Source organism: Colossoma macropomum, unplaced genomic scaffold (assembly GCF_904425465.1).
Source record: "Colossoma macropomum unplaced genomic scaffold, Colossoma_macropomum, whole genome shotgun sequence".
NCBI lineage: Eukaryota > Metazoa > Chordata > Actinopteri > Characiformes > Serrasalmidae > Colossoma > Colossoma macropomum.
In genome coordinates this window covers 11,862,640-11,875,365 of record NW_023494796.1, presented here as the reverse complement: position 1 = coordinate 11,875,365, position 12,726 = coordinate 11,862,640, and the positions used below count along the sequence as shown (strand labels likewise).

General features: G+C 40.1%; 1 long non-coding RNA gene across 1 annotated transcript; it reads left to right on the top strand.

The window, feature by feature from the left end:
• The first annotated feature begins 4,714 nt into the window (after positions 1-4,714).
• Positions 4,715-7,625, top strand: LOC118816789. The gene is made up of 3 exons (XR_005007906.1): positions 4,715-4,814; positions 5,202-5,269; positions 7,493-7,625. It is a non-coding gene; the product is annotated as an uncharacterized LOC118816789 (long non-coding RNA).
• The last annotated feature ends 5,101 nt before the right edge of the window (positions 7,626-12,726 follow it).

The window sequence follows — 12,726 nt, the reverse complement described above, 5'->3', positions numbered from 1 at the left end:
GCGTCATAAACACGAATCAGTAATGTCCAGGCAAACAATCCAAAGGGCAGAGCAAAAGGCAAAGTCGAAATAACAAAAGCAATGGTCAAAAAAACTGGGCTTTTAAACTAAACTATGAAAGTCATATAACCAAGAACACAGGTGATACACATCAATGTTCTGGAGATCTAGAGCGCTGATAGGAGTGGATGACAAGTTCAGGAGTCATGTGATCCCCCCAGAGGACTCTGGGAGATGGAGTCCGGGTTCTTCTGAGAGTTCGACGGATGCTTGACAGAGTCATCAATTAAAGGTTTGAGTTCCACACATAGAGTTGCCTCAAAGACCCTCATCATCATCAGCCACCCAGCACCAGTCTCTGAGATCAAGGAAAAGTAAAAGGAAAGATCAAGACTCACTGTTATTATTCTCATGTGAAAGTAAACTTTTACTCTCTACCACCGTCAGCATACTTGGTATTGTGTGGTATATATGTTTTAAGTGTAAGATGACATGTCAATCCATTTAAATCATGGTGTGTGGCAAGTGTTTTGTTCTCCAGGATCTCTGGAGCAGAGGTGTAGATGAGAGTCGGACCAGGAGACTATGTCACCCTACAATGACTCTGGAAGAAATTTATTCTGTAGCCTCCTGTTCAGCTGGATCTTCTGTTGTTTCAAGTGTGAGTATTGCTGGAGCTAAAGCACATGGCTGAAGCCACTGAAACTAGAGCTACATGCACAAAAAGGGTGATCAAAATATACACAGAAAAGGCCCATTTAAAAGCCACATTAGTGGTTTTAGACAGAGAGAGGGAGGCAGAGACCACTGTGACTTAAGCAGCTGTGATGAAGGCTGCAATTGTAAACTTAGAGGCAGCAGAGAGAACATAGAACCTTAACGTAAGCAAAGCATCACAATGTTCTGAAGAGTATGTAAAAGTGCACATTCACTGTACTGGAAGCATGCAGTCACCCAGAGACACACCCAGAGGCAGTAGAAAAAGAGCTGGAAGTTTAATCTGTAGCACCAAGGACGAGTTTATTGTCTAGCCATTCTGTAGAATCTAATATGCATGTCAGTGAAGGTCTTACAGAACAGGGCCACCCTGTCCCTTTGAAAAGTCTGTTATGTCATGTCATAATATGACTGGTTTGTTAATAAAACAAGTAAACTAAGCAATTCAATTACTCTCCTCCTCAACAGACACTGTACAAAGAGTCGCTGCCCTCTAACTTACTTTAGTGACTGATAGAAGATCTGCTTTAAATCATCATCATCATCATCATCATCATCATCATCTTTAACCGCTTAGTCCAGATAGGGTTGCAGTAGCAGTTGGGAGAGCAGAGAATCCCGGATGACCCTGTCCCCTGAAACTTCCTCCAGCTCATTCCGTGAAACCCAGAGCTGCTCCCAGGCCAACTTGGAGATATAATTTGATATAAGTTGCTTCATACTGCTGTCAGTGTAACTAAATGTAATACATAACTAAGACACCATCATTAACTGTGTTTTATGGTGGAAGTGTTTGTTTTGAATAAAGGAGTCACTATTCTTCCCTCTTCCTTGGTCCTACCTCTCAGCCTTACCTATGTTCATCATCTGGCCTTCTATGATAAAGCAGAAGCCATTTTTTTTGCCTCTCTTGAGCCATACGCTTTTTCTCCTACTATAACCATGTAGATGTAAACAAGCCTGCTGCTGTCTTGTCACCCACACCACCTACCTGCTCATAACACATTCAGACAAAAGAAATATTCCGTTCACGTGGACCAGTCAGGTGGCAGACACACCAACATCAAAGACTCTTCTAAGAAAACTGACCAATAAGAAGCCTGTGATTAACTTGAACTATTTCTGTTTGAGGTTACATTCACTGAAGCCTTACTGCATATGACGTACACCACAGTGATAGGGTGAATGTTCCACCAAGTGGACCAATCAGACTTCAACACAGACATCCGCTTTAAAGCTTTGAAGACCTTCACCATCATCAGACCCCCAGCACCAGTCTCTGAGATGGAGACATCAATAGTCACCCTCCTTGTGTTTGTCTGTGAGTAAAGGTTTACATTTATTAGCTTGAATATATACGAGACTCATGACTATACTGGCATGGCTTTCTTCATAAGAAGACACATAAGTTGTTCTGTAAATGTGTACTGCTGATCTGAATTGGTGTGTTTGGTGTTTTGTAGGTGTTTGGTTCTTCAGGATGTCTGGAGAAGAAGTGGAGATGAAAGTCAGACCAGGAGACAATGCTGTTCTCTACAGCGACTGTGTTTGGAGGAGTGGATTCTATATAGTTTGGTTTAGAAACTCCTCACATAAGCATCAATCTCCTGTCATGATTTCAAAGGATGATTCTCATCCACGTTACTCTTTTGTATGGAATATACTCAACAATACCAACGATCTGCTGGTGAAGAACGTCACTGAATCAGACCTGGGCCTGTACTACTGCGCTCTAAAAGACATAAAGATCAATGATCCAACTCAAGTTGGTTTCCGCAGAGATATTTATCATTACGGAAACATGACCACTCGACTTTCTCTCCTGGGTAAGATTTACTCACCCCAGTCTACTCATTTTCCTAGTTAGTGTCCTCGGCTATATTTTAGAATCAGTAAGCTAAAGTAGATAAAAGCCTTTGTGTATTTTATTTTGTGGTGATTCTTTCAGGCCTGTGCTATGATTTTTTGAGGGCAGGAGCTCAGTGGAAAGAAAGGATTCCCTAAACATGAATGAAACTGAATTCATTTTACAAAATGCTACCTTTAGAGGAACCGAGACCTGAAAGGGGAATGCATCCTCCTCTGGTCAACACCGGATAGCAAAACAATTACACAACAGCAATATAAGCGGAGAACAAGGTTTGACCATGAGTATAAGATATGGACAAGGGGAAAAGCAGGTGAAGCAATGGCTATAATTAAATAAAATAGTTCACGTCTGTGCATTTAGCAGTGCAGGGAACTTTATAAGAAGAACCTGTTTGTATGAGTAATTTCAGTTCTATCCATACCTTGTCTATATTTTTTTAGGACATCTGTGTTAAATATTTTCTCTCTATTCAGACACAACTGTGCAACCCTGCTGGAAGCTGCTGGTCAGTGTGTGTCCTGTGTGTGTTCTCCTCTCCTCCACCTGTGTGTGCTGCATCTGCAGATACACAAATAAAGGTACTCTCTCAACTCTCTCTCAGTATTCTTGCTTCCAGGTATTGTTCATGTTACGCTATTAGTGAAAAAAGCATTAACATGTTTAGATGTTAAGATGTTACACACAAAACATGATGCGAATAAACAGCACAAAAATATTAACATTTACTGTGCAAAAAACTTCAAAACAAATCAAACTGATTAATACAATCACCATTTGACAACAAGGAAATGAATGAGCAGTATGTCATCAAGTGCAAAAATATATTTTTTGCTTATCACTAAAAGCGGCAGACTGAGCCTTGCGGTGGGCTACTTTCCATTTTGAAAAAAGTTTCACTGTCCCAACTGGCAGCTGGAATGTCATGAGAGCTTTTATATGTAGCTTAGATGCCCAATTTGAGCTCCATTTGAGCTGGTTATAGAGAAGCTAACACTTTTGACACTTTCTAGTTGTTGGGACAACAACGGCAGAATGAATGGTCAGTTGGTTAATTTCGCCTGCGAACTGTTGCCAAAGAAGAACAGCAGGTAAATAAAGTAATGTCGCTGTTTGGGCATCTGAAAAATAATCTTTCATGAGCAAAATTGCATGAATAAATTGTGCTTGGATTCTAAAGGCCTGTGGTAAGATCATAATTGTGTTATTTTAATGTTATAGAGAAGCAGAGGGCGCAGCCTAACATGGGATAAAATGTGAGCGATCAGATTCACCAGATTCACCCTGAATATTATTCTTTTAATAGAATCAAATAAATATAATTTTTATCACACTAAAATGTACTGTTCTACTTTGTCAGTATTTGAGACAGTATCTTGTCACAAATATTTTTTAATGTACTGTATTTTGCTTTAAAAGTACACCATACACCATAGAACACCACAGAATTTATTTAATTCATTGGTCCAGTCCCATTTCTTGTTTTTACCCCTACCCCTTGTTTTTGAGTGTCACCTTGCCCCTTGGAACTGAGTTACAAAGGGTAGTGGTTAAAATCTTCCCCCTATGAAATGAGACCCTCAAATAAAGAAGAACATTACTTCATTAACAGCTACTAGCACTGCTCTGTAGGCAACCCTGCCAGTCTGCCATGATAGCAGAGGAGGGTAAAGTTCAGCAACCTCGCTGCTGGGCTTTAGTTACATTTAAGGCATCATATGCCTTCAAAGAAGGGGGGGGTACAATAATTATTTACTATCACCCACCCCTAATTTTTCAGTAAAATGAAGCTGAAGTCAGCTATTCACCGGCTTCTTGTCTAAATCTCCCGTTCCACCTTGAATGGAGCAGCAGTTCTGATGCCTGAGGTGCCAGAATGTAAATGCTGCTCCATTTAAGGTGAAACAGGAAGTTTAGTTAGCTAACTACTGAGACATCAGCAAACTGCTAGTGATTTTTATGCTTGTTATAAAGAAAAGGACCGTAATACATTGAAATGACATTAAACTAAGATAATACAATGGTTATCCTAATTTCTTAATGGAGAAAATACTTACATTGTGTGTTTCTTTCATCTTTCCAGTTTTTTGGAGTGTGCCACTGTTTGGGGTGTGCCTCTGTAAATCCTCCATTTGGAGGGTCATGTAGCTCTTAACACTTCACCCTACCCCTCTATCTCAACAGAAATCGGGACACCCTATCCCTCAGACTGAACGCACAAAACGGAAGGGTAAGGGCATAGTGTTAGGGGCAGGGGGTGAAATGGGATTGGGCCATTGCGTCTTGATCAACTTCCCTGACTTTTTCCTAGTGAATGTTGCAACTGGCCCCTCGTCCTGTTTCAGCTGACGCTGCAACATTTCTACTCACACATTTTCACATTTTCATTTGTAACAGAGATATGCATGTTGCTTGTATAAATAAACAAATGTTGCGTAAATGTTGAAAAACTATTTAGTGAAACCCAAAATGTGTTAGGTTCCTCCAAGTCCTTTTACATGTTCACAACATGTTCTCAATGTCAATACTGAAGATCTTTCTTTCTGGTATATATGAACTAGGAGTATTGTTTATATCAGCTCACATTTGTATGATATCTGATTTATTTTATTGACAGTCGGGAAGAAACATGATGAAGGCGAGAGTGAGAAATCAAAGAGTCCTACAAGCAGAAAAAATGATGAGGTACTGAAACACACAAACACACACTTTTAAAGGTCAGGACCTCAGTTTCAGAGATCTTACAATACTGTTGTAAACTTTTATTTGTGTGATAACAGTGACAGAGCAATCTGCATACCACATTTATAAAGGCCATCACGTCCCAGATGTGTAACGCTGCACAGCATTGTGTAGCATCATATTGCAGAAAGCACAAAGACACCACATAGAGTGTCACCATGAATGCGCTGATAAAAACTGTGTTTGAATTAACCTACTTCATACTGCTCAGATAAAGTAGTAAGCAGTGTGCAGTATGTGACCAACATGGATTTCTCCAGTACGCCAAAGATACCCAAAGGACGCACTGCTCTGGCCAAATATTCCAGTATGATTCCAGTATAAATATTCCAGGATGAAAAAGGTTGGTCAGGGCTTCTGCGTCCTGTAAGCCAGATGTAACCATGTCTGAACATGCAGTGGTGTCTCCAGTGGTCTGCACTTTACATAACATAAATAACAAACTAGTCCTTGAGCTCAGAACATATACCTATGTAATATACCTATAAACCTACACCTACCTGAATAACAAACTAGTCTTTGATGTCAGAACATATATCTATTTTATTGTCCAACAGGTGCTAATGTTAACAGTGTGGGTGCATCCAAATGTTACTATGTCATCTTTTTGCTGAAATAGTGTGATCAAGTAATGCTCTGCACAGAGACTGAGTAATGCACTCAACTACCTTTACTTGTCCTGTTCTATATGAGGTTGTTCTGCCCTATTCTGACATTCAGAGGTCCTTCATCTATCTGTTTAGATTGTACAGTACAGTATTATACAGGGAGATTCACTTGAAAGAGGCCCCGAATATTCTGTTGTAACTTCCCGTTAGGATGAAGCAATCTGAACCAAAAAATATGCTACTTACCTTGACATACTGCTCAATACTGTACACCGCCGTCCTGATGAGAAGCCGAGTGACTGAGTGAAGGGGTACGGGAGTATGCACCTGGAAGTTGCAAACGGAGGTTAAACATCGCGACGGCTGTCCGACACCCACCTCACTGCTCGGACGTAGGGGCATCCCAGCTTATTTGAAGCTCCATACTGAGGAGCACATTGAATGTTGTTTTGTTCAGATTGCTTCATCCAAGCAAGAGTTATTACACAATATTTGGGGCCTCTTTCGAGTGAATCTCCCTGTAGCACCATCACTGTCGAGCTGTGTGACAGTTTTCCAGCTATGAACATCAGAAGGTGTTAGTGTGCCAACAAGGGTGCACAATGATAATGATGAACTTTAATCCACTGGTATAGGTGGAACCCAAAACGACCAGGAAAACCCACTTCCTCATCATAGTCGTAGTTCCACTTCACCTGCTTACTGTCTACCTGCTTTTCTGTCAGTGTGCTCCCCTAGTTTTACCAGACAATCCCTGCAGCCAGGGGAGCAATAATGGCTTATGCTGTACTGGACATCAGCTTCTGGGCCCGTTGCCATCCCGAGGTCACCTACTGATCTGGCCTGGTGTCACAAGACCACCAGTTACCATGTCAAGACAGAAGCTGGCACAGCATTAGTCTCAGTGAAGCAGAGGGTCTATACTGGAAGGAACAGTGTTAGAACGTTTCTCCACCACATTTCAAATCAAGAATGGGTACCAATGAGAACCAATGTCACTTACAGTTCTTGTACAGTACAGTATAAGTACAGTACTTGAGACAGCTATGACCATGATGACCATGATAAACGATTTCATGATAAATGATTTCATTGTTGGCTAATATGAAAGAATACCCTGCACAGTTCCAGTTTACTTTCTGGTGTTCTTAGTTTTGATGTAATAGCTCTTGGTGATTTTATCGTCACATAAAAGAGAAAAGAATTCACTAAATTGGCTTCAGTTGCAAGTGTTACCAAAGAGGACAGAACAGACTTGGGTACTATTAGGTCCTCCAATTTAAGTAAAACAGTTTTGAACAGGTATCTGTTCCTCTTGTTACGACCCAGTCTAGGGTCAGGCCGTAACTGTCATGATAAGGTTTAGATCAGGGAGGTCACCAAACTATCCTGGACATCGGCCTTCCACACTAGGTGTCTGACTCCCATATTACAAAATATATACATTGACTAAGTGCTTCATACTGTAAATATGATCATTTTAAATGTAAAACACAAACTGCTTTATTCTATGTTAGAAAATGGTCAGTTAAATCAAAGGTTTGTAAATTGTCTGCAGGTTGGAGGAGATGATGTTTGTTACGCTTCGCTGGATCTCCCGAGCAGAAGAGATAAACGTCTGAAGAAGAAGAGAGTAGAGAGCTCTGATTTCAGCACATATTCTGAGGTTAAAACTGACCAAATGTAAAACTGCGGAGGTTTCTGGAAGTTTGGAACACTTGAAAGTTCTAAAGTCACAGTCATTAACTGATCCAGTTTTCTTTCCTACTTAAATATATGATATCTCATAAGGGACTATTACATCTTGCAAGCCTCTTGTTTATTAACACTTTTAACCAAATCAGAGACTAGTTTCTAGATAATAATCTTTCAGTTTTATGCAATATACTTTTATATAATATTATTAGTATAAGTATACAATGGTATTCTAATGATGATATGCTAGAGTAAAAGTATTTGCCTCCTTCTGTTTTCTATTAGAAAGTCTTCACTGTGACAAATTTGCAATTAGTTGAGAACTTCATTGGTTAGAGATTGTATTTCAAATATATAAATAAATTCAGTTTAGCAGTTTACCTTCTATGATGAACTTATGATTTTTTTTTTTCACACATACATGCACACATCAAAATAAGTAAGCTTGTGTAAATGAGATAATCTGGGAGGACTTTCAGAACCATGGACAGTGCAAGCAGACATTCAGCACTCACTGACTCAGAGTGAGAAAGACAGCCATAATAATCAATCACGTATGTGTAAATTAGCATCACTCCTGCTCCTCCAGTGTTCATTCTGAAATTAAGAGTATTAATATGGAGGGAGTTTCTCCCTCTTTGCTGCAGTAACAGCCTTGAGTCCTCTTACACTAGATGTTGAAACACTGATGTGAGGATCTGATTGCATTCAGCCACAAGAGCATTAGTGAGGTCAGGTACTGATGTTGGATGATCAGTTCTGGATCACTGGATCCAAGGGTAGAGTACAAGGGTACTGGAGAGTTGTGCAGCGTATTAACTGTGGTGGAAACATGCATCATAAGCAAAAGCCTACTGCCACAGCTGAAGGCATAAAAAAAGTTCATGGACCATTTGTATCTTACCTTTGATGACAATATGTGCAGAAGTAGAAGTAGCAGAAGTAGTAGAAGTCCATTCAATGACAGCAACTTTTTGGGTGAGCTGATGTTTTTTATTTGTGTTTGGCTTTGAAAATCCTCTGTTGGGGTAACAGGTCATGTTTACACATCCCTGAGGCACAACTTTTCAGTACCTAGAGCTAGCTATCTAGAGCCAGATCAAAGTGCATTCACAGAAATGCTGGCTCTTTGCTAAAAAAATGTGAAAGCTTGACTGTGGTAGTGGTGGACAGTGCAATGGCTGCTAAGCAGTGACTGAAGGGGAAAATGAAGTGGATGTTTAGAAATAATGTAGAGAGCATCAACATTCTGAATGGAATGTCATAATTGCACCTGGGCCCCCCTAATGGTTTGGGCCCCCAGGCATGCCCTAAAGACTCATGCAGTAAAACCTCTTTGGAATGACCCCGACCTGGGTATAATGCTAACATATTGCTAATGTGGTTTGGTGTTTTTGTTTTTTTTTCTTTTTTTTTCTTTTTTTTTGCATTTTCAATTGGTTGCTGTTTTGATGGCCAGAAAATAAACATGACTGCACTGATGTGGGTGGAGTGGCATAAGACAAGGGATGAAGTATTAGCCAATGTAAAACCCTGTCCGTGAATGCTCAAACACTTTAGTAAATACTCAAATAAACCTACAGGAGCAAAACATATCATTGTGACCATGTCATTGTGTTTCATTTACTCAATATTGCTGCAGCACATCTAACCACACTGGCACAAAACATTCTAACCCACCCCTTTTTACAACTGTGAACTCTTCCCCACTTTTACCTCTTGGGGGTTACAAATAAACTAAGAATCTATCTGTCACGTGCCAAAGCTGTGATCCTTGGCCTTATTTTGCTTCTGCTTTATGACAATAAGAACAACCTTTAATATATTTCAATGAAAAACGTACAATTTTAGAATTTATTCAACATAGTATGTATAAATTCTGACAGAAAATGGGCTCACCGAGTGCCACAATGAAAGAAAAAAATAATGTTTGTCCTATGGACACTGAGAGTTTAAGAGCAGCAAACATCAGCCACTAAAACAGGAAACCACAATAAGACCCTGCAGCTCAGAGCACATCAGACCACTGTTCACTGACTGTCTTTACTGACTGATCTCACATCTGCTCTGTATTGTGTAGGTGGGAGTTTCAGGCCTGGTTAAAGTGGAGACACTGAAGAAACTGATCGAAGATCTGTCTAAAAAATTCTCATGTTCTTTTCTGCATTTATATCAACAGAAAGTAAAAGATTGAAAACTGGGGCAAGAAAACTTTAGCATTTAAAAAAAAAAGTTAAAACAATAAAGAATATGAAACTGGAGTGTTCTACAAACAGTTCGCCTTCTGCAACACACAGTCACAGAAACATCTGTGGTCAGAGACGGACCCTTCATACATATGCAGAGACAAACAGGAGCTACTTTCAGTTTCTGGGAAAAAGTCCCTGTTTAGGCCAACTACACATGCACCCACTCATGCTCAGTTTAGACTGTAATGGAAATGTGGTTGTTGACTGTGACCACTCACACACTCTCAAACCTAAAAGCTCACACACACGAACAGGAAAGCTGTATGAAGGTCAAATCAGCCCACTACACACTGAGGACCTTCTATACTGAAGTTTATGCACCAGTTTCAGACACAAATCAGACAAATTCTGGCCATATGTTAACTGCTGTATGGTTTCTGTAAAATAAAAGAACTACCTTCTGTAATTTTAGGCCTATTTTCAGTTAATATTATAGTTATGCTTGTTGAATTTAAATTCTACATTGATTACGATGATTGTCTTAATTACTTTTGATTGGAAACAAAAGGGTTAAACCCACTATGTAAAATTGACCAATCAGAATTATTTTTCTCAGTGGTATCTGGGTAGATACAGCCAAGAAAGCTCTCCCATTGGTCAGGACTTCAGCAGCTGGACTAGATTAGATTAACCACTAACATAATGTGGCCTCAGGACACACCTGTGTTCTGCTTAGGCCAGGGTATGTGTGCAGTGGCATCCACAGGTCCTAGTAGTAAACAATGTAGCCTATCCAGCTAGCAGCCAGTGAACCGAGTGTTAGCCTGAGCCAGTGCACCATTTTTCCTATGTGTTTTGTACACTGTTGCTGAGTTTTCTGTAAAGCTGAGTTATGAACCAAATCTTTGACCTGTCCAAGTTTTTTAGAGAAACCCGCCATATCACAATTATTAGGACCTGACAGAGAAATCAATCAATCACGCTTTAATTTTCAATGAGTGGGACCGATTTTGTGAGACAAAATGTCACTCTAGGCCTTCAAGAAGTCTTAGATATGCCGGCAAGGACAAGTGATAGCCTGACAAATACATTTCAGTCAGATGGAAAACAGATGCAGTTCTATGCCAGGGCTGAGGCTGCTAGCAGAAATTGACATTGTCATAGAGGTGGTTTTTTCTCAGTTTTAACCAAGTTTTGACATGTATGACCTAAACTGAAGACCTAGCTCTAATAGTCATGGAACTGAGGGCCAGAATCCAGCACAGATTGGTGATTTCCACTGCTCTAACACACCAACTAAACCTGGTAGTTAGCTAATGACTTGACACAGGTGTGTTTGACCAGGAAAATCCCTCCAGGACCAGAGTTCCCCATCCCTGGATCACGTACACTGCTCGATTTATTAACATATGAGCACCTAGTATTGTTATTTATCTATTTATTTATTTTCTTGGATTTTTCTCCACCTTTTAAAACCAGGTGTAAATTGGCGGGAAATGAGTTCATTTATAAACTCTGCTATCACTTCATCACTGAATTGTCACTTTCTTTTTTGTCTCACGCTTTTTTCCTTCACTCCATCTTTTCAAACACAAGCATCCAGCCATTACATGGAGCTGTGTGCAGTTTGCTGTCCTTGGCTCAGCCTAGATAAACTGAATGTTAGAATTATTGTGGTAGCATTGAGGTGCATTTTGTGCTGAGCTTGCACTTGTACACACATCCAGCCCTGAGTGCCTTTAATCACACATTTGCTAAAAACTGGTTATTCCTCCCTATTTTTATAACTGTCCTGGTAACTGTCCTAAAATCACTACAGAGCTTTGGTCATTTCGTTCAAGTCGACAGTTTGTGTAATTTAAAGACTAATCCTGCAGGCTCAGAAACAGTATGTGCTTAGTGATTTCCCTGCTTTAATGAATTGAGTTACTGATGGTAGACCAGGGTGGACAGTGAACTCTGGTGCAGTGCAGTTATGTTTATTGTTAAACATGAATATGGTGATTAAAACTTCAACTCACTGTTTGATCTTTGGTCTTACATTAACTGTGTCTTTACTGGCCATGTGTTGGCCTTTTAGCCAAAACCTACAGTGATCCCATGCTTGATCAAATCAAGCACCACCCTCTTAAGAAATGACCAATCAGGACTTGTGGGACTGGTTTGCTCGTCTCTCATTGGTTTATTGTCTGAACATTAAGATTAACCACTACATGGTGATCAAAAATAGAAATGTTCCACTGACGTGGACCAATCAGACCTCGACACAGGCATCCGCTTCAAACACCCTCACCATCATCAGCCCACCCAGCACCAGTCTCTGAGATGGAGAGATCAAGAGCTGTTGTCATCACTCTCTTCTGTAAGTAAACATTGCCATGATTTTCACACTGTGGTGGATCTTTCAACATCTAGCTACCATCAAAAGAGCTAGGAGTTATTCACTTTATAGACAAAGAGAATCATAACAGAGCAAGTATGGCTTTCTGTTTAAGAAGATCTACAAAAAGTTGATCTTTGTTTAATCTAAATTGCGATGGGGTTTTGTAGCTGTTTTGTTCACCAGGATCTCTGGAGCAGAAGTGGAGATGAGGGTCAGACCAGGGGACAATGCTGTTCTCTACAGCGACTGTGTTTGGAAGAGTGGATTTAGTACAGTTTGGTTTAGAAACTCCTCAAATGAGCAAGTGGTTTTTTACAAAGAGACTCATCCACGTTACTCTCTTGTGTGGAATCCTTTCAACCGAATCAGCGATCTTCTGGTGAGGAATGTTACTGAATCAGATCTGGGCTTGTACTACTGCGCTCTACAGAAAACACGCCATAGGAAAAATAAAACTCAGGCTTGTTCTTGGGAAGATGTTTGTTATTTTGGAAGCAGAACCACTCGACTCTCTTTCCTTGGTAA